Source organism: Pleurodeles waltl, chromosome 10 (assembly GCF_031143425.1).
Source record: "Pleurodeles waltl isolate 20211129_DDA chromosome 10, aPleWal1.hap1.20221129, whole genome shotgun sequence".
NCBI lineage: Eukaryota > Metazoa > Chordata > Amphibia > Caudata > Salamandridae > Pleurodeles > Pleurodeles waltl.
The window spans coordinates 627,783,859-627,805,800 of NC_090449.1; the positions used below are offsets into that span (position 1 = coordinate 627,783,859).

General features: G+C 45.6%; 1 protein-coding gene across 1 annotated transcript in view; it reads left to right on the top strand.

Moving 5' to 3' along the window:
• GALNT11 (polypeptide N-acetylgalactosaminyltransferase 11) overlaps window positions 1-21,942 on the top strand; it is a 366,701-nt gene that overhangs the window by 338,197 nt on the left and 6,562 nt on the right. The window lies entirely within an intron of this gene.

Consider the following 21,942-nt stretch of genomic DNA (forward strand, 5'->3'; position numbering starts at 1 on the left):
TGAATGCCTATTTTCACTCACCTACACCTAGTGCCTATTTTCAGTGATTCCATGAAACTGCTTTATATGTTTTGAATTTAAGTTGTTCTAGATTTCCCTGTGCCTTTGCTGCTGCTCTAAACATTTTGCAGTTCATAGAAGTTAGATGCTTAGAAATATTTGGAACTTGTGTTGATACAAATTCATTAACAGTAAGACCAGATGATGGACGGAATGGTGAACAATGCAAACACACACACTCAGTCGCAAAGATTTGGATTTGATCTATTGTTTTTTAGCCCACCACGCCACCCCAGTTTGGACCCTGCCATTTGCAAATCAGTCTTGACCCTGTTCCCCATGGAAATAGTCCAACCCAAACTGCCAAGCCTGATCCCTCCCACATCGGGCTGGACTGTTCCAATGGGGGGTCAGGGTCAAGACTGATTTACATATGGCTGGGTCCAAACTGTTGTGGCATGGGGGGCAAAAAAAGGTGAATTAAACCCAGATCTCTGCGACTGGGGGCGAATGTTTGCATTGTTCAGCATTCCGTCCATCATCTGTTCTTTTTGATTTTGTCGACGTGAGTGGGAAGGGTATGCCCAGATGTGGGTCCCGTGCTCACTGTACCACTAGATTCAAGCTAGCCTGGCTGATGAGGGTTGATACCCTGAAATCGGTCTCAGCATGCTTGTTACCTGTCCAGGGAGGACCTTGCCTGGCAGATCAGGCTGGATTGTTCCCATGGAGGGCAGGGTCAAGACTGATTGGCTGGGTCCAAATTGGCACAGCGTGTTGGGCAAAAAAACAATTGATTAAACACAGATTTTTGTGACTGTGGGTGAATGTTTCATGGTTCAGCATTCCATCCATCATCTGTTCTTTTTGCTTTTGTCACCCTAAGTGGGAAGGGTACTCCCACACGTGGGTCCTGTGCTCACTGCACCACTGGAGTTAAACTAGCCTGGCTGATGAGTGTTGATACCCCAAAACCAGTCCCAGTATGCTTGTTTCCGGTCCAAGGAAGACCTGGCCTGGCAGTTCGGCCTGTACTGTTTCCATGGGGGCAGAGTCCAGACTGATTTGCATATGGCTGGGTCTAAAGTGGGATAGCATGGTGGGCAAAAAAAACAATTGATTAAACCCAGATCTTTGTGGCTGGGGTTGAATGTTTGCATTGTTCAGTATTCCCTCCATCATCTGTTCTGTTTACAAATTCATTAAAGCACATAATATATCAAACTCATGCCGACAACCAAAGTGTTGTCTTAATATTTCTGGTTGGTTTAACAAGAGAAACAGCTGGCTTGGGAACTACAGTGCCTTGGAAAACCTGTATCCTTTATCAAGGGGTCCACATTAATATCCATAGTTCTGATAGAGACTTTTAGCTGCAGATTCCTTACCTTTGAATTCTCCACAAACATCAGACTGTATCCAGAAGATTTTTCATGAGCAGTACCCCCGTGTGGCAGTAGGTGGCGTTGATCAGCTCCACTTCTGTTGTCGACATCATCTGTGCCAGGATTGATATTGCAGTTCCTAAATAGGACCACCCAGGCATGCCAACGCCAGTTCTTTTCTTTCCAAGGCAGCCAGCGGTGATCCGAAGAGAGCTACTCTCAATCACTTTTTGACTGGGCTTTTTTCAACTTTTTGTCAAAATTATTTTTTAAATCACTCCGGGTGTGTTGAGGGATGTCATCTAGGAAGACTGGTTTCAAGCCCTGTAGATCCTGTCATCGACCAGTGTCCATGACAGATCTGCATCTTGCGTGCTTGTGGTGTCTGTAGCGTGACCATGACCCGAAGTGGTGCTCCGAGTGCCAGGCCATACATCTGAAGGCTTTGAGAGAGCAGTCCCTGAAGCTGATGCCAGACCGGCACGCCCCTCCTCGAAGGTTGAAGTTTCAGTTCAGAGGAAGGTCCTGGGACTGTCGTGGAGTCCAAAGTCGTTGTTGTCCCACTCAGAGCCCTCTGGGCGATTGGATAAGATGAGGCATAAGAAAAAGAGTAAGAAGTCGAAGCGCTCTTTAACTTCTCTTCGTTCGTTGGCGGGCCGACTCCACACCTATCCAAGTTTCCAAGACCCATAGCAACACCTGCCCAACTAAAAGAATTTTATGAGGCATGCATCTCATTTTTGGTCAGTCCGACCCTGCCGAAGCACCTTCGGGTCCTGTGGGTTGGATGGGGCCCCATTGGGTTCCACGCCGGTGGCTTTGGCCTCTGCACAGGTGGGCTCCCAGGGATCCAGTCTTGGAACTGGACCAGTGCGGATCATACCACCTCAACCTTCCTCAGCACTAGTCCCAATGCTGAAGCTCCTGGTGCCAGCTCTATCCCCATTATCATCCCCAATTCAAACACAAGAGCCAGATGGGCCTTCCCTGACGCTGACTCAGGTGCCAGCAGAAGCTTTGCCTCCTTGTTTGGATTCTGAGCCCTATTCTGCTGGGCTAGGCCTCAGGAAAGAATGGGAGGGGCCGTTGGACCTTTTAGAATACCAGCCATACGAAGAAGAAATGGACTGGCATGAGGACTTGGATGAAGCCAGTGGACTAGACACATCCCTAGATACTGGTATGTTTTGTTCTCCTACTGTGGCTACCAAGGAGGGAGCCTCTTATACAATGGTGGTGAGGAGGGCAGCTGAGATCCTGGACCTTCAGCTACCTTCTGTGGCCGTCAAGACTAGTCTCTTGACAGAGGTGCTGCAGCCGGGAGCTCCCACCTACGAACCCCAGCTCCCGTCCAATGTTACACTCACAGCCATCATTCTGTGTACCTGGTCTTGACCATAGGGGCCATAGAGAGGGTTCTGTATGTTATTCTCGCTACTTTCTGGTCCCCAAAAAGCACAAGGGTCTTCACCCTATCCTATGAAAGTTGAAAATGCTCATGTTGGTTCAGGTCTTGTCTGCCATAGACCCAGGAGACTGGTGGTCTCTTGTATACCTTTCTTCCCATACCACTCCTGCTCATCGTCCTCAAGAAGATCAGGCATGACCGGGCCCAAGTAATCCCGGAGAGTAGTATCCCGAGCTGCTGAGCATGTCCATGGATCCTCCGATCAGACTGCCCCTTCAGGAGGATCTTCTGCTTCAGCAGCGGGGGGTTCTTCACCTGAACCTGTCCACTCTCTGCCTTCTTGCATGGAGATTGAGCGGCAGCAGTTGACAGCTTTTGACATTCCCCCCGTAGTTTGTAACATCATCTTGGAAGCCAGGTGTCTCTCCACAAAAAACACCACACGCCTGTCTTTGGAGGAAAATTGTGGCATGGTGTACAGACAAATCTATTGATTCCCTTTCTCCCCCTCTTTCTGAGATTCTACCATTCATTCTCTCCCTTGCCATGCAGGGCTCTGCTTTGGGCACTCTTAGGGGCTATTTATCCGCTATTTCTGCCTTTTTGCCGTTGCCTGACCAACCTTCCTTGTTTGTCTCCTATTGTACATAGGTTCCTCAAAGGTCTTATTCATCTCTTCCCTCCATTTCCATTCATTATGCTCCCGTGAGATTGTAATTTGGTTCTGGCCTTTTTGGTGTGCACTCATTTCAAGCGTCTTCACAAATGTCTCCTCAGGCTTCCCACATTGAAAACAACCTTTCTTGTGGCAATGACATCTTCCCGCAGAGTGATTGAGCTGCAGGCCTTATCATTTCCTACATTTCCTTTTTCCTGACAAAGTGGTGCTTAGCACTAGGGCCTCTTTACTGACAAAATTGGTCATGCCTTTTCATGTAGGCCAAACTGTCACGTTTGCCTACTTTTTACCCACCCCCACACCCTTCTCAGGAAGAGGAGAAATTCCGCCACCTGCCCCAAAAAAGTGTTGGTGCTCTACCTTGATCGTACAAAAAGTTCCGGGTGGATGACCAACTTTTCATAGGTTATGTGGGTGTAAAGAAGGCTTGGGCCATGCAGAAGCCAACTATCTCTAAATGGGTTGTACTCTGCATTAAGATCTCCAACGCACTGGCCAAAAATCAACACCCTGAGGGCTTATGCTCTCATTCTACCAGAGTTAAAGCTGCGAACACTGCATTAGCACACAGAGTTCCGGTCCTAGACATCTGTCAAGCAGCAATGTGGGCAGCCCTGTACACGTTTACCAAACACTACTGCCTGGACAGTCGGGTCCGCAGGGACAGGCACTTTGCCCGTTCGGTCCTGCAGGACTTTCTCGTTTGAAATTGGTTTACAGACCCACCTCCAGGGAGGTATTACTTGGGTATCTATTGAAAGGTAAGGAACCTGCAGCTAGACGTCTCTACCAGATGGAAAAGTTACTTACCTTTGGTAACGCCTTTTCTGGTAAAGGCTATATCTAGCTGCAGATTCCTTACTGACACACCTATTCACCCCGCTCCGTGAACGGATTCCTAGGAGCAGGGACTTCCCTTTCAGGGCCCTAGTTTTGACACACCGGTGGTCAGTGATCTCCATGGCTCTGCGCTTCTTGTGTGAAAAGTTGTGAAACGTCGATAAGCTTGGGTGGCATCTATATAGAAACTGCAATGACTTTTCTGCAGTGGACTAGGCCTACGACTGACGCAGAACCGGTCGATGACACCTACCGGTGCACAGGGTTACTTCACATGAAACTTTTTCCAGATCCAGTCTGACGCCTGGGGAGAATTCAAAGGTAAGTTTCAAAGCACTTCATTCCCTTGGGGTTCTACTGCAGATTCCTCTGGATTTGTTCAATCCATTCTTCTAATTGTTGACTACACACCTCTGACAGAAGAAATAGCTTCTGAAGTAAATTGTAACATGTCTGTTGTGCAACTAAAGACATCTATATCCTTTGGCCCACCTCAGACTCCGATTTAATCTGGCCCAGGTCTTCCGGGTTCCACTGAGAACACATTGCAATTGAATGCAAGTTAGTAAGTTCAGGGGTGTTTTGTCAAGAGACCTCTTTTCAGTGAAGTACACCTTCTTCTCTCTATCTGTGGCATGTGAGATGAACCGTTCCTCCACTTTTTCTTGGCTTATTTAGACGCACTGTGCTGCCATTGGAATATTATGTTTCATACTAGGTTTATATGCATCTGTGACTGGTCGTTCCGTTAATCCATAGAACAAATAGCTTCTTATCATGGTGTGTTGTTCTGTACTAGTTAGTAATCTATGCTAAAGATGTGGCAGATGTACTTGGTAATGGATGCTGCTGTGTAATGATCTTGCAAATATTGTCAAGGTTGCTTCTTATAGGCTTCAAGTTCGATACCCAGCAGTTAATCCTTCACGTTCCTTAAATGGGTGTGTATCTGTTTGTATCCCGGTTTGTTGGCCTGGAACAAAAGATGAAAAAATTATGAAAATGTTGACTAAGGAGAGCGACTTTCAGCTGGCTATTATTAATAATAATAATAATAATAATAATGTAATAACAATAAATCAATAATACTGGGTCTATCACAAAGTTGGAGTGACAGAGGACGGGTGGAATAAGCATATTAAGGAAGGCTTATGTTATTGCCCACTACAGCTTATCTAGGCAGTTTGTTATTGTTTTGAGTGGGGATTTGTTGGGATTGCTTTGCATGCAGTTGTCATTGAGGTTTATTTTGACAGGAAAAGCACATGTAGGTAGACGACTGGGTGTGAGGTTCCTGGTTTGATACACATAGATCATATTCTCCGCTTTGCTGCCTGCCTCATCCTTCCCTTAGGGAAAACAGACAGTACCTCATGTGCACTAAAGTTGCTCCACTAAATGATAATTAGAGGGTCCAGTTCAAACCCCCGTTTTGTTACTAATGTGGTGCTACTTCTGCTCAGCTAGTGTTAAAATTGTAGAAAAGTCAAAATAGCGATGTAATAATGACACACAATGTGCTGCATTGTCCTGCATATTTTGATTTTTCTTGCTGAATAGGTTAGTTAACCTCGCCACATAGTTTGTTCCTTCCCCTGCCAAATAATTCCAGTGGCCCTGAACTGAAGGTGACCGGACTTTCAAGATTCAGCCATTTCAAACAGTATAACTTTGCTGATTCACCTCGAAGTAGGCTTTCGCAAATACAATAAATGCCTGAATAACCACTCCTTCTCATAAACATAATGACTTCATTAATTATAGTTCTTTTACTGGGGTGTGGAATTTTATAAAATATCTACTTGTCAAAGGGAGAAGATGCTTCAGGGATGTTCTTGTCCTGTCAACAAATTAACGTGTTCCAATAGGTGAAAAACCCTGATTATGGTAACGCTGCAATTACATCAGAGCTTTCAGAAGACCCACTTATCTTATGTTGTTTGGACTCTTCATTATGCAGAGTCTGATTATTCCACACTCGAAGTATACCAGGGCTCCATTTGTCAACACTTTTAAAATTTGCATTCTAAACATGCAAAGCCCATGTTTATGTATTGTTCTGTTTATGTCACCTTTCCATTCCTAGTAGGGCTTTGGTATATACAAGCACTTTCAAAATGTCACTGTTTTAATTATGTATTTTTCGAGACACTCTTCCTCTACTTTGTGAAGTGTGTACCAGCCCCACAGCAGCAGGAGAACCATTTGAATCACCATGGGTGTACATGCTTGTTTAGGCATACATGCCAATACAGGGAGTGCAGAATTATTAGGCAAGTTGTATTTTTGAGGATTAATTTTATTATTGAACAACAACCATGTTCTCAATGAACCCAAAAAACTCATTAATATCAAAGCTGAATATTTTTGGAAGTAGTTTTTAGTTTGTTTTTAGTTTTAGCTATGTTAGGGGGATATCTGTGTGTGCAGGTGACTATCACTGTGCATAATTATTAGGCAACTTAACAAAAAAAAATATATACCCATTTCAATTATTTATTATTACCAGTGAAACCAATATAACATCTCAACATTCACAAATATACATTTCTGACATTCAAAAACAAAAACAAATCAGTGACCAATATAGCCACCTATCCTTGCAAGGACACTCAAAAGCCTGCCATCCATGGATTCTGTCAGTGTTTTGATCTGTTCACCATCAACATTGCGTGCAGCAGCAACCACAGCCTCCCAGACACTGTTCAGAGAGGTGTACTGTTTTCCCTCCTTGTAAATCTCACATTTGATGGTGGACCACAGGTTCTCAATGGGGTTCAGATGAGGTGAACAAGGAGGCCATGTCATTAGATTTCCTTCTTTTATACCCTTTCTTGCCAGCCACGCTGTGGAGTACTTGGACGCGTGTGATGGAGCATTGTCCTGCATGAAAATCATGTTTTTCTTGAAGGATGCAGACTTCTTCCTGTACCACTGCTTGAAGAAGGTGTCTTCCAGGAACTGGCAGTAGGACTGGGAGTTGAGCTTGACTCCATCCTCAACCCGAAAAGGCCCCACAAGCTCATCTTTGATGATACCAGCCCAAACCAGTACTCCACCTCCACCTTGCTGGCGTCTGAGTCGGACTGGAGCTCTCTGCCATTTACCAATCCAGCCACGGGCCCATCCATCTGGCCCATCAAGACTCACTCTCATTTCATCAGTCCATAAAACCTTAGAAAAATCAGTCTTGAGATATTTCTTGGCCCAGTCTTGACGTTTCAGCTTGTGTGTCTTGTTCAGTGGTGGTCGTCTTTCAGCCTTTCTTACCTTGGCCATGTCTCTGAGTATTGCACACCTTGTGCTTTTGGGCACTCCAGTGATGTTGCAGCTCTGAAATATGGCCAAACTGGTGGCAAGTGGCATCGTGGCAGCTGCACGCTTGACTTTTCTCAGTTCATGGGCAGTTATTTTGCGCCTTGGTTTTTCCACACGCTTCTTGCGACCCTGTTGACTATTTTGAATGAAACGCTTGATTGTTCGATGATCACGCTTCAGAAGCTTTGCAATTTTAAGAGTGCTGCATCCCTCTGCAAGATATCTCACTATTTTTTACTTTTCTGAGCCTGTCAAGTCCTTCTTTTGACCCATTTTGCCAAAGGAAAGGAAGTTGCCTAATAATTATGCACACCTGATATAGGGTGTTGATGTCATTAGACCACACCCCTTCTCATTACAGAGATGCACATCACCTAATATGCTTAATTGGTAGTAGGCTTTCGAGCCTATACAGCTTGGAGTAAGACAACATGCATAAAGAGGATGATGTGGTCAAAATACTCATTTGCCTAATAATTCTGCACTCCCTGTAGACTGGATTCAGGCAGAGACTCCAGATTCTTGAAGCAAAAATGTTTTTATTTTTTGTTGTCTTCTGCATGAAATTGCGTCTTGTTCACTAGAAGTCAATTGGGAAAATACATTCTCCCGTTTTTAGTTGAGCGTGCAAGCGCTTTGACCTGTTGTAAGTATTGTAGGCTTTTAACCACGCCCATCACTTTAATTCGTTCCTGGGCTTGCCTTTCAAAAATCACTTTTTGTCATTGGTAAATGCTATTGTCCCGTCTTGAGGCTGTTTTTGTCATGCCTTGCAGACTGCCCTTGTAACATGGTTTATTGCAAGATTGCCGAAATACTTCAGCGTGGGTGAACTATTTTTTCTTTTATCACTCCCCTTTGTGCTTTATGGCGGCCATGACACTCACATACCCCAAAATAATAACCCCTCCCACCATTCAGTGTCTTTTTAAGCGCTCTCATGGCTGTAACTTTTCTTTTACAGCTGGGAATAGTTTCTGTTTTAATGGTCTTATTTGTAATATCATTGCTATAGGCCTGCAGTCCCTGAAGTGTGTAATGCAGTATGCCCTTTAGGGGCTAAATACATGGTTACGCCGCATTATTTATTGTCATTTTCTTTTTGTGTGGTTATGCCCTCTAGGGGCTAACTATATAGTTACATGATATCTGTCTTACAAATGCTGTTTTCATTGTGTTGTCATCTAGGGGCTGTTCTAAGCATTACAGTCATATCAAGATACTAAAATATTTGTGGCACGGAAACTTGCCCCATAGTGCTTTGCCAGGCATTACTTTTACAAAACATTTTTGCTCATAAGTCAGCCTGTGGCGGTCCTAGGACATTGGGATTACCTTCAAAACATTGACCACAAAGTGCTCTTTCTGTCTACATCATCTCTGGGACCCCACACTATATTAGTAGGCACTCCAAAATAATAACCCCTACCGCCATTCATTATCTTTTTAAGCTCTCTCATGGCTGGAACTTTTGTTTTATGCTGGGAGAAGTTATGTTTTATGGGCATTGTTTGTAATATCATTGCAATAGGCCTGTTACACTTGAAACTGTGTAATGCACTATGCCCTCTAAAGGTTAAATATATGGTTACACTGCATTACTTTCTCCCATTCTTTTTTTTATATGCTTATGCTCTCTAGGGCCTGATTGTATAGTTACACACAGATGTTCTTCCAAATGCTGTTTTTATTGTGGTGTTCTTTGGGGGTTGTTCTGGGCATTGCAGTCAACATGCTATAATATTTGCAGGCACGCAAACTCGCACCATAATGCTTTGCACGGCATTACTTTTACAAACATTTTTTGCTCATAACTCAGCCTGTGGTGGTCTTAGGACATAGGAACCACCTTCAAAACGCTCTCTGTCTACATCATCTCTGGGCCCCCATACTAGGTTTGTGGGAACCCCTAAATAATAACCCCTTTCACCATGCAGTGTCTTTTAAGTTTTCTCAAGGCTAGAACCTTTGTTTTACAGCTGGGAGAAGTTTTGTTTTAAAGGCCTTGTTTGTGATATTGCAGTAGGCATGCTATTCCTAAAAAATCCTTTAGTTACATTGCATCACTTTCTCCTGTTTTTTTTCATAGGGGCTAACAATATGGTTACATGATCATGTTTCTTACAAATGATAGTTTTGTTATGGTGCCCTGTAGAGGCTGTTTTGAGCATAAACGTCTAATGCCAAATGTTTATTTCTGATAAAGGTCTATATAATAATTGTTTATGTTTTATTAATCTCTCCTTATTACAATTATGACCATGATTCAGGCCAACTTAACATCCTTATTACATTATGACAGTTTGAACACTCTTGATATGTTTGGGGGACCATTCTAGTTTATTTCTCCTCTGTGGCCATCTCATGTCTTTTTTGGGGGAATTGTGTTAGCCAGCCAGCAACTCTGATGGTGGGGTGATGAAAGTGGTGTTCTGTTGGAATTAGCATGGCTGATTTAAATTAGGATGCTAAATGCCAACATTTTATTTTTTTGCTGCAGATATAGGAAGAAGGTAAGTGGAAGTGTTTTAATTATATGCGGGACCGCTGGAATTATATGGCAGGAAAAGACGAAATTATGAGGCAGGGTTGACCATGGTATGTGGCAAGAAAAGTCCAGCTATGAATTTATTTACAAGGCCAATAGGTCTACTTAAGCAAATGGAAGACCTATTTCATTGCAATTCTTGTTTTTCTTTACAATCTCCCACTTTACTATCCTAAAATGTTGTTGTAGGAAAGTGCCCTTGTTGGGATGGTTACTACCCCACCCACTTTTTGCCTGATACTGATGCCAACCTGACTGGGAGTGTGCTGGGGTCCTGCTAACCAGGCCCCAGCACCAGTGTTCTTTCCCAAGAACCGTACCATTGTTTCCACAAATGGCACATCCAGGCACACAGTTAAGTCCCTTGTAAAAGATACCCATGGTATCAAGGGCCCTGTGGCCAGGGAAGGTTCCCAAGGGCTGCAGCATGTATTATGTCACCCTGAGGGGACCCCTCACTAAGCAAATGCACACTGCCACTGCAGCTTGTGTGTGCTGGTGGAAAAAAAAGACAAAGTCGACACTGCCTGTAGCATAGGTGAGTTACCCCTCTCGCACGCCTTATAGCCCTAAGACAGGGTGCACTATACCACAGGTGAGGGCATAGCTGCATGAGCAATATGCCCCAACAGTGTCTAAGTCCATTCTTAGACATTGTAAGTGCAGTGTGGCCATATTGAGTATATGGTCTGGGAGTTTGTTATTACGAACTCCACAGCTCCATAATGGCTTCACTGAATACTGGGAAGTTTGGTATCAAACCTCTCAGCACAATAAACCCACACTGTTGTCGGTGTTGGATTTATTGAACAATGCGCCCGGAGGGCTTCTTAGAGATGCCCCCTGTATTTTACGCAACCTTTTAGTGGAGGACTGACTGGTCTGTGCCAGCCTGCCACCAAGAGACGAGTTTTTGACCACATGGAATGAAAGCCTTTATGCTCTCGGTGGGCAGAAACAAAGCCTGCACTGGGTTGAGGTGCTTCACACCTCCCCCCTGCAGGAACTGTAACACCTGGCGTTGAGCCTCAAAGGCCCAGGCCTCTTGTTACAGTGCCCAAGGGCACTCCAGCTAGTGGAGATGCCCACCCCCCGGACAAAGCCCCAATTTTGGCAGCAAGTTCGGCGGGAAACTTAGGAAAAACAAGGAGGAGTGATCACCTCAGCTCGGATCGCCTCTAAGGTGTCCAGAGCTGAGGTGACCCCCTCCTTGCAAAATCATCTACCTTAGCTTGGAGGACAGGGAAAAATAGGGTTAGGTCTGTGTCCCCCTCCCCAAAGGGAATGAACACCAGAAGGGCATAGCCACCCTCAGGGCCAGTAGCCATTGGCTACTGCCCTCTGACCCCTGTAATGCCCCTAAATCCATGATTTAACGGCTCCCCTGAACCTAACTCATCAGATTCCTGTCAACTTCACAAGAAGAAAGAAGGACTGCTAAGCTGAAACCCCAGCACAGAAGTTGGACGATGAAAACTGACTTGGCCCCAGCCCTACCGGCCTGTTTCCAACTTCAAAAGCCCTGCAAAAGAAAGCAACACATTCAGCAGGACCAGCAACCTCCTAGAAGCCCCAGGGGTACTTCCTGCATCACTGAGGACCAAGAACTCCCATGGACAGCGGCCCTGTCAAAGAATAAACTACATTAAAGGACTCCAGAACTGCCCTGGTTCTGTCCACTGTGCATTTGATGCCCACGGCCCGAGTCCAGGTGGCCCAATGGACTAGAGCTGGTCCCCAGGCAAATTTGAGCAAGTGCTCACCCTGGGTTTACACCTACAGTCCACCACAACGACATCTGCAGCCTGAATCCGAAGGACCCCCCTGACTGCCACAGAACCCGATGAAGATTCCCGATGCCAAAAGGTACCCCTGAACCCGCAGGCCCCTGACCTTGGGGAGTCCGAACTTCAGTGCAGCAATGTCCAGCAGGTGGCCCCCCTCCTTGTCCAGCCTTTGGTTTCCTGGAACCGACCCCCTGGACTTCACCTGCAGCATCTTTGTGGCCCCCAGAGTCCCCCTATAGGAAAGCATAGGGAGCCCAACACTGTGTTTGCACCCTAATCCCGGCAGCCCCTGTGCCGCTGAGGGTGTTGGTTTGGTGTTGACCTGTGGTTACCCCCCCCCCCCCGGTGCTCCTTTAAACCCCCCTAGGTCTGCCCTCTGAAAACACAGATACTTACCTGCAAGCAGGCCTGATTCTGAGTGCCCCAGTGTCCATAGGACCCCATGTTAAATTTGCCTCATCGTTGACCTCTGCACCAGGCCAACTTGAATCTTGTGGTTCTAGAAATAAATTAACAAAATATGTTTTTCTATTTAAAAAACATTTTCTGGAGTTAGTCATTGAGTGTGTGCTTCCCATATTGTCTGTGTGTGTACAACAAATGCTTTGCACTACCCTCTGATATGCCTAACTGCTCGACCACACTACCACAAAAAGGAGCATTAGTATTATCTACTTTACCCTTTGGGGAACCCCTGGACTCTGTGCACACTATATATCACATTTTGATATAGTAAATACAGAGCCAGCCTCCTACAGTTGTCATGTATTGTTTAGGATTCAATTTCATAGTTGCCATGTAGTACCAGTCCTGAATGCAGTGTAATGTTCATTACTTTGCTGCATTAGAGAGACACTTTGAGGCATATTTTTACTCTGTTTGCACCTAATTAGCGTCATTTGTTTTTACTCTAATTCAGTGCAAAACGAACTCCATATTTATACTTTGGATCTAGACCCGTCTAGCGCCAAATTTATGGAGTTAAAGTAATTTTTTGGACGTGGAAACCTACCTTGCCTTAATAAGATGCAAGGTAGGTGTTCCCGTGCCAAAAATTACTCTATGGCCTTAACGCCATATTTATACTCCTGTGCAAAAATGGTGCACGGGAGGGAGGAGGGGTAAAAAAAATGGTGCAAATCTGTCTTTGTCCCATTTTTTAACGCCTCGGTCAGGGCAGGCGTTAGGGGACCTGTGGGCCTATTTCCATGGTGGACCACCATGGAAAAGCCCACAGGTGCCCTCCTCAGGCACAGGGACACCCCCACCCACACCAGAGGGACAGCGGAGGTTGGGGGAACCCCATCCCAGGTAAGTACAGGTAAATATTTATTTTATTTTTTAAAGTGCCATAGGGGGCCCTGAAATGGGTGCAGTAACCATGCCCAGGGTACCCTTGTCCCCTGTGCTGGCCATTAGGGTGGTGGGCATGACTCCTGCTTTTTCTAAGGCAGGAGACATGTGGCATGGTAGGTTTAACGCCATAAAATGACGCTAATCTGGTTAGAGACATTTATTTTTTTTACTCTAGCCTGCCTAATGTCATTTTTGGGTGCAAAACCCCCTTCTTCCATACCGCCAGCCCCACCCGACTAGCGTCATTTTTGTTGACGCTAGCCTACACTTTGCACAGAAATGGTGCAAGCTGGTGCTAAACTTTTTAGTGCAAAACTGCGTTAGTGTAGTTTTGCACCAAAAAGTTAAATCACGGCCTTTGTCTTTATGGTACCCAGCTGCAGATTGAGACTGAAAGTGAAGGCAATGTAGGTGAACCTTGGAACACCCTAGAAGCAGACACCTAACATCATGGAAAAGAAGCCTTTGAGACAGATAGTCCTGGAAAGACTAAAAGGAGCACCACATCTGCCAATGACCTGGAGATCTCATGAAGCATACAACATGAAACTTGTGTTCTGGGGTAACTCACTGTCAATGTTGCTATGTTGATGTATCGAGATGTGATGTGATGTTTCTCCTTATTTGTACTACATGTTCGTATGGAATCACTGCTGCCTATATACCAATGTACTCTCTAGCTGTTCCCCAAGCTACTGTTGTTGCTGTTGTGATGACAATTTGTTTGTTATGATAACCAAAAACAATAAAAAGCTATTTATTTAAAAAAAAGAAAGTTGTCATCTGGGAGTAGTCACAGTAGGGGAGCAGAGACAGAGGTGAAGACTGAGGTGGTCATTATAACCTCGGCGGTCTTTTTGACAGACCGCCGAGGAACCGCCGCGCTGAAGACCGCCAGTGCAGGCGGTTTCCCGCTCGGCGAATTATGACTGCTGGCAGTCCTCCGTCCTTTTTCGGACAGAGAGCCGCCAGCAGCCATACTGGCGGTCGGCGGGTAAGTTGAGGTTGCTCCACCTCCACCGCCCCGTCATCAGAACACCACCCACCGAATTACGTTCCGTGATTCGGCGTGGCGGTATTCTGGTGACGGGGTTCTGGCGGTGGAGCAGCCCCCATGGATCCCGTCCCCTCCCAGAAGATCAACGGACAAGGTAAGTTGATCGTCCGTTAGGGGAGGGGGTGGAGAGGGTGTTGTGTGTTGTGTGCGTGCATGGGTGTGTGTGTGTGTGTGTGAGTATGTAGAGGGGGTGTGTGAGTGCGTGTATGCATGCGGGGGTGCTGTGTGGTTGAAAATGTGCGCGTATCTGTCTGTTTGTATGTCTGTCAGTATGTGTGCGTGCATGTCTGTATGTATGTGTGTGTGTATGACTGTGTTTGTGTATGTTGCTATGTATGTTGGTATGTGTGCAGGTATGTGTATTGGTGGTGTCTGTACGCGTGTAGGGTGGGGGTGTGTTGCAATGTTCGGGGTAGGGGTGGGGAGGGGGGTCCTGCCACCTTTGGGGGGTGGCAGGGGGGTGGGGGGGAGGACTCGCCGGTGGGGGGTGGGAGGGACCCCTATCAGTGCGAGGGAAGGGATTCCCTGGCACTGATAGTGCCTACCGCCATGGATTTCATGGCAGTTCCAAACCACATGAAATCCATGGCGGTCAGCGGGGTTGTGATACCGCCGGCGGTCTTGTGACGGCCGCCGGGTTGGAGACCCAAGTCTCCAGCCCAGCGGTCGTCTCCGTCCTGGCGGTCGGAATGGAGAAGTGGCGGATGACCGCCATGGTCATAATTCCATTTTTTTTTCCACCAGCCTGTTGGCGGTAATACCGCCACTTCTCCACTGACCACCAGGATCATAATGAGGGCCTTAGTGTCAACTGCCAAAGACCAAGACAGTTAACAAAGGTTGCTTTGTGGAGCCATGCAAAAGCTTATAATATTTCTCTTCACAATGGAGGAATCAAAGCACTAAAGACAGAACTGAAGATTAAAAAATGGCTTACGTCAGCTGTGAGAACTTTGTATCAGCCCCATAAAGAGAATCATGGAATGACTGAGCATACAACAGGAAACTCATCATAGAGATTTATTGCAGCAGGAGAGTGAAACAAAGCTGAAGATTAAATAGAGTGTAGTCTCGATTGTTATCACCAGGCAACAGTCTTGTGGCGGAATGCCTTAGGATCTCAAAGAGCACACAACACAATACCTATGTCACAAAGTTGCTCTAAAAGAAGAAAGACAAATCTGAAGATTGAGAGACCAGTATCAGCTGTCTCATTCCAGCAGTGTGCATGTACAGTGTTACGTTTTATCTCATCAGACAGCACACAAAAAACAGAGCTGGGGATTATTAATCTGATGGTCTGTCAGGGCTCATTGTAGGATCACCCCAAATGTTTTGCCTTCAACCCTCCAGTTTTCTGAAATTCATTTTTGTTGGCATTAGGGCTCTGTGCACTATACCACTGCTAACCAGTACTAAAGTGCATGTCCTTGCTCCCTAAAACTTTGCAAAATTGGCCTATACCCAATTGGCACATTTAATTTACTTGTAAGTGCCCAGTTTATGGTTCTATTTGTACTCAGGGCCTGTAAATTGAATGCCTCGAGTAGGCCTGTAGCGCTTATTGTGCCAGTCACTAAAGTAGCACTTTGAAACATATCTCAGGCCTGCCATTGTAGCCTTCAGTGCAGTTTTAAACTGCCAGTTTGACCTGGCAAAATAAGCAAATTACCATGCTTAAACCTTCCTTTTTTAATGTCGAGCCTGCGAGTGCATGCGTCTAACCTACAAGAATGTTGTGTACAGTAAAGGCTTGGAGCCCGCCTGTCACTTGTCATTTGTTGGCTTGCATGGCACCCATGGCACTCTTCTTTACAGCCTCGACATTTGTCATTACAGGCCAAGCATCATTTCTGTTCCTCTGTGTGGAGCAGGGACCAAGCACTGATTGATTCAACGTAACCAGTGCCTGTCCGCTGCTCCCAACGTGATAGAGGCACTATTTTGTTCTTTTTTAACTTCTTTTGCCCTGCAAATAAAAGACTCGTGACTGGCAAAAACGTGCCCAGCAGGACAAACAAAATAGCAAAGTTTTATTTTTTATAGCTAATATTCTTTTATTTTGCCAAGTCATCATTTCACACTTTTTTTTAGCTTGCAGTTGATATTCTAAAAAGATGATGATTATCTTGTTCTAAATATTGCAAAGCAACATTATTTCTTTATTATGTGTAATTTCTGAAATTATTCTTTGACACTTAATTGTGCACTACACTACAATCCACACCAATCTACCCCCACCTCACCCCACACCAGTTCACCTCACCTTACTGTACTCCAAACCACTCACCCCAATCCAACCCACTCCAAAACCCACTCCACCCAGTCCTCCCAACCCACTCAATCCAATTTGACCCACTCCAAAAACAACCTGCAGCACTCCAAAACAATCTGCCTTTCTCCAGTCCAAAACAAACTGGCCCACTCCATTCTGCCTTACTCCAATCCAAAACAGTCTGCTGCACTGCAATCTTCTGTACTCCAATCCAAAACAGTCTGCCCCACACCAACCTAAACAATCTGCCCCACTCAGTTCTGCCGCACTTCAATCTAAAACAACCTGCCCCACTCCAGTCCAAAACAATCTGCCCCACTCCAACCTGCCCCACCTCTCCCTGCCCCACTTCAATTCTAAACAACCCATCTGAACAGACATCAGTATATCCTTTGGTGTATACAGTTGCTAGAAGCTGTTGCACAAACCCTATACGTAGGCACTTTCATAGGAATCTGTTTTGTCTAAAAAGGTAAAAATAAGATTGCATCACTTAGAATCACCATGGATGAAGATTTCACAATGAACACCAGGGTAAATATTGTGTGTAGTACCAGCTTTTATACCTTTTGCCTTATATGGTTGGCTCCCCCTTTCGTCTCAAAGGATCTCAACACCTCAGTTGTCGATACTTACATTTGTCTTAGTAGGATTATTGCAAGCTTTTATTTAGGTCTTCCAAGCGTGTACTCTTTTGAAACTGCTTAGGGTATTTAATGTTGCGGTGTATCTATCCATTCATTTGAATAAGTCTGCTCATGTTTCCCAGACTTAGTGAGGTTTACATTATCTAGGAGTGGAACTGAGGATTCACATCTAGGGGCAGATGTACTATAATTTTGCGCCAGGATTGCATCACTTTTGTGCTGCAGCCCCAAAGAAAATCTTTTTTTGACATTTACTAAGCCACACAGAGCCACTTTCGTGGGTTTGCGTGGTTAAGGAAATACAAAGCAATGCAGCACATAGCATTGCCATGCATTAATCCACCTATGTATTTTGACGCAAATACAGAATTACAAAGACTTGTGCGCCTTGCTTTGTCTAAGTTTGCCTCCAGTCCAAAACAATCTCCCCCACTCCAATCCAATCCGCCTCACCCAAATCCACTCCGCCCCACTCCATCCCACTTCACTCCACTCCAATCCAACCTACTCCCATCCAACCTACTCCCATCCAATCCACCCCGGTCCAATCCAGTTCACCCCAGGCCAATCCAGTTCACCTCACCTCAATGCATTTTAACCCACTCCAATCTGTCCCAATCCAACCCACGCCAGTCCAATCCACCCCTCTTCACACCACCCTACTCCAATCCATTCTACCCCTTCCAGTCCATCCCACCCCATTCCATTTCAGCCCATTTCAATCCAATCCACCCTCCCCAATGTACTCAAGTCCACACCACTCTACTGCAATCCACACCTCTGCAGTCCACCCCACCCCAGTTCACTCCACAGCTCTACAATCTAATCCATCCCACTCCAATCTAGTCCACTCCAATCCTCCCACACCCATCCAATCCACCCACTACAGTCCACCCCAATCCAATCCACCTCACCCTAGTTGAGTCAAACTCACCCCACTCTAATCCATCCACACCACTCCATTCCAAACCACCCCACTGCAATCCCGACATTCTAATCCAACACACCCCAATCCAATCCAATCCAATCCAAACCACCCATCCCCGCCCCATCCCACTGCAGCACACCATAACACAATCAATTCCAGCCACCACACTGAAATCGAATACACCCCACGCTAACCCACGCCACTCACTCCAATCCACCACAATGTACTCAAATCCACCCTACTCTATCCCAATCTAACCCCCCCATCCCGGTTTAGTCCACTCCAGTACAATCCATCTAGCCCACCTCACTCCAGTCCACCCCACTCTAATCCAATCCACCCCACCTCACTCTAATCCAGTCCACCCCACCCAAATCTAATCTAATCCACCCCACTCCTGTCCAATCCACCCTACTCCAGTCCAGTCAACTCAAATCCAGTGAATCCAATTAACCTCACTCCTGTACAATCTAATCCACTCCAATCCAGTCCACCCCAACCCAGTCTTATCACTCCAATCCAATCCAAACCACTCCAACCCAATCTCATCTACCCCACTCAAATCCACCTCACTCTAATACACCTCACCACATTTCAATCCATGCCACTCCAATCCAATCCAATCCACCCCACTCTACCCCAATCTAGTCTGCCCACTCTAATCCAACCCCCACCATTACTTGAATCCATTCCAACCCACTCCTCCCTACTCCACCCCACTCCACTCTGACACACTCTGCCACTGAACCACTGAACTCTACTACCCTCTACTCAAATATACGACTCTTTACTCCCCATACTCCACTCTGGCACTCCAACAGATCCACTCTACGATACTATACTCCTCACTCCACTTTAACACTCCACGCCACTAACTTTTAGCCATGCTGAACATCAGCCATACATTGCCAAAGTCAATAACTCTTGTGTAGGTGATGCCTATTGGCATTGCCAATGCTTGTAATACAAATAAGCCTCCCCGAAAGTAGGCCCTAAATAGTCCATGGGGCACCGTGCATTTTATGTAAAAAGTAGGGCATGTGTTTTTAGGTTTTACATGTCCTGTTAGAGAAAATCTCCTCAATTATTTTTTCACAACTGTAGGTCCTATCTGTCCCATTTGATTAGCTTATTGCATTTAAAAATGCTAACTTTGGATTGGAAACAGATAGGAATATCGATTTTGGACTAAAACTAATTGGAATTTAAAACCCTCTTTATTGGTAAAATCGGATTTAAAATCAGAATTCTTAAAATGGCACTATTAGAAAGTTGCCTTTTTTTTCTCCTGACCATTTGGTTTCTGCTGCCAGTGTCCTGAGTCACATTATTGTGAGTAGCTTAGCTATTGGGCTTTGTGTATTCCTCCCTGACAGAGAGACAAAGGAGCACTAGGCATTGGCAGGATTAGCCATCCTGTCAGGATGACTTGTACCGGAGCTGTTCCCTGCCCCACTTACAATTCAAAGGCTTGCCTCCAGGACTCCTACAAACATCCCTGACACTAGCCTTTTGTCACCCTAGACTTCTTAGAGCCTTGGCATGGAAGGAAAAAAGGTTCAAGATCAGTTGGGGTAGGCAACAAGATTTCTCCACCTCAAAGACTGTCAAAAGGTATAAATATTGGACCCTAACAGCCATTCTTCAGTGCACTCCTGGACATATGGAAGACCTCAGAAGGACTACTTCAGAAGACCTCCCTGCTGCTTGAGGCCTGCCTTGTTCCCGAGAAGACTGTACTTCTGCTTGAGACCTGCCCGAGAGGACTGCCTTGTTGCTTGAGGCCTTCCTTGCTGCTTGAACCGAGAAATACCAAAGTGACTCCAAGGGCTAGCAGGCGGGACTCCTTTCCAGAGACCTGGAACACTGCACCTGGCCTCTGCTGGAATGAGTTCTAATACCCCAAGTGGTACCCCCACCCCCAGGTCCTGGTCCCTTGGAAGGGGTGCTAGATGTGCTGCGCCTGCCTAAACCTTAAAATTGGGACTTACAATTATTTTCACCAAAATGTGCCAGAAGAACATGTTATTTTATGTTATGTTATGTTATGTTATATGGATTTATATAGCGCCTGACTGCCCAGGGGCCTCGCAGCGCTCAAAACCGAAACAGCAGCATCACACAGTAGTACCCCAGTAATCAAGCTCTAAATAACCATGTCTCTAAAGCCTTCCTAAAGGAGAGTTCTTGTGTCATTGCTCGAATGTTGAAAGGGAGAGAATTCCAAATTTTTGCTCCCTGATACACCAGTGATCTTCCACCCCATCTAGCTTTCTTCACTTTTGGAATCACTGCTAGCAGTGCTTAGGTGGATCTGAGTGATCTATTTGGTGAGTAGAAGGAAGCTAGGGACCTTAGCATCTTTGGGCCTTGATTGTGCAGTGCTCTGTACATATGGCAAAGTGCCTTAAATTGTATCCTTTTGGCCACCGGGAGCCAATGTAGCGAGGAAATTCCCACCTTTATGGATTCTTTCTTGGGAACATCCAGCAGCAGACTAGCGGAGGCATTCTGCACCCTCTGCAATCTTTTAATAACATAGCTTGGTGAGCCAATGAACAAGGCATTTCCGTAGTCAATCAAAGACCCAATCAATGCCTGAACAATTAGTCTTTTAGCTACAAAGGGAAGAATCATGAAGGCCTTCCTCAGCATCCTAAGAAGGGCAAAGGAGGTTGCCGCTATCCTGTTTGCGTGATGAGACATTGAAAGCTGTGGATCCAGCCAGACCCCCACATTTTTTATGAATTCTTTAGGAGGGGGCAAAGCACCCACACCATCTATCATTGCTGGGATCACAATGGGCTTTGTTGGATGCCCGAAGAACATCACCTCCGTTTTGTCATCATTGAGTTTTAGTTTACTTTTCGTCATCCAAGCAGAAACTGCTTAGAGACAGGGCCCAAATGTTGCCCGAATACCCGCGAGTCTTTTGTGAATGAGACAATTAATTGAGAATCATCTGCATCTGACACCACCTTCAGGCCGAAAGATTGAACAATTTCGGCCAGAGGCAACATATAGATATTAAATAGTGTGGAGTTAAGGGAAGACCCCTGCGGAACTCAGCAACAGCCAATGGTGCGTTTTGACAGGTGGGATCTGTCTAATACCTGAAACGACCTGCCTTTGATAAATGAGGTAATCCATTCTACGGCTGATCCAGAAATTCCGATCTCTTGTACCCTATTTGTTAATATATCCAGGTCCACCGTGCCAAAGGCTGCACTCAGGTCCAGGAGGATGACCGCTGTTTCTATCCCACTGTCTAGCTGCTTTTTGGCTTCTTCCGTGATGGCGATAAATGCAGTTTCCGTTCCATGCAGTGGTCTGAAGCCCATCTGAGTGGGGTGCAGGATCTTGTTTTCCTCCATAAAAAAGGTAAGCTGAGAGTGCACATGTTTTTCCGCTATTTTAGACAAAATGGGCAGCAATGAAATAGGTCTATAGTTGCTGAACAGTTCTGGATCCATTTTAGGTTTCTTCAGAAGTGGTTTGATGATGGCCTGTTTCCATGATTCTGGAACTACCCCGGTGGTAAGTGAAGAATTAATAAAGTTCGTAATAGCCGGGACCGTCACTGGCCAACCCATAGATAATATCTGGGGTGTTGCTGGATCAAGAGGGGAGCCTGATTTAATATTTCCAAGATGTCTCATTACGATATCTTCTTGTATTGGCAAGAAATCAAATAGAGTGGCTAATTCCCTCGAT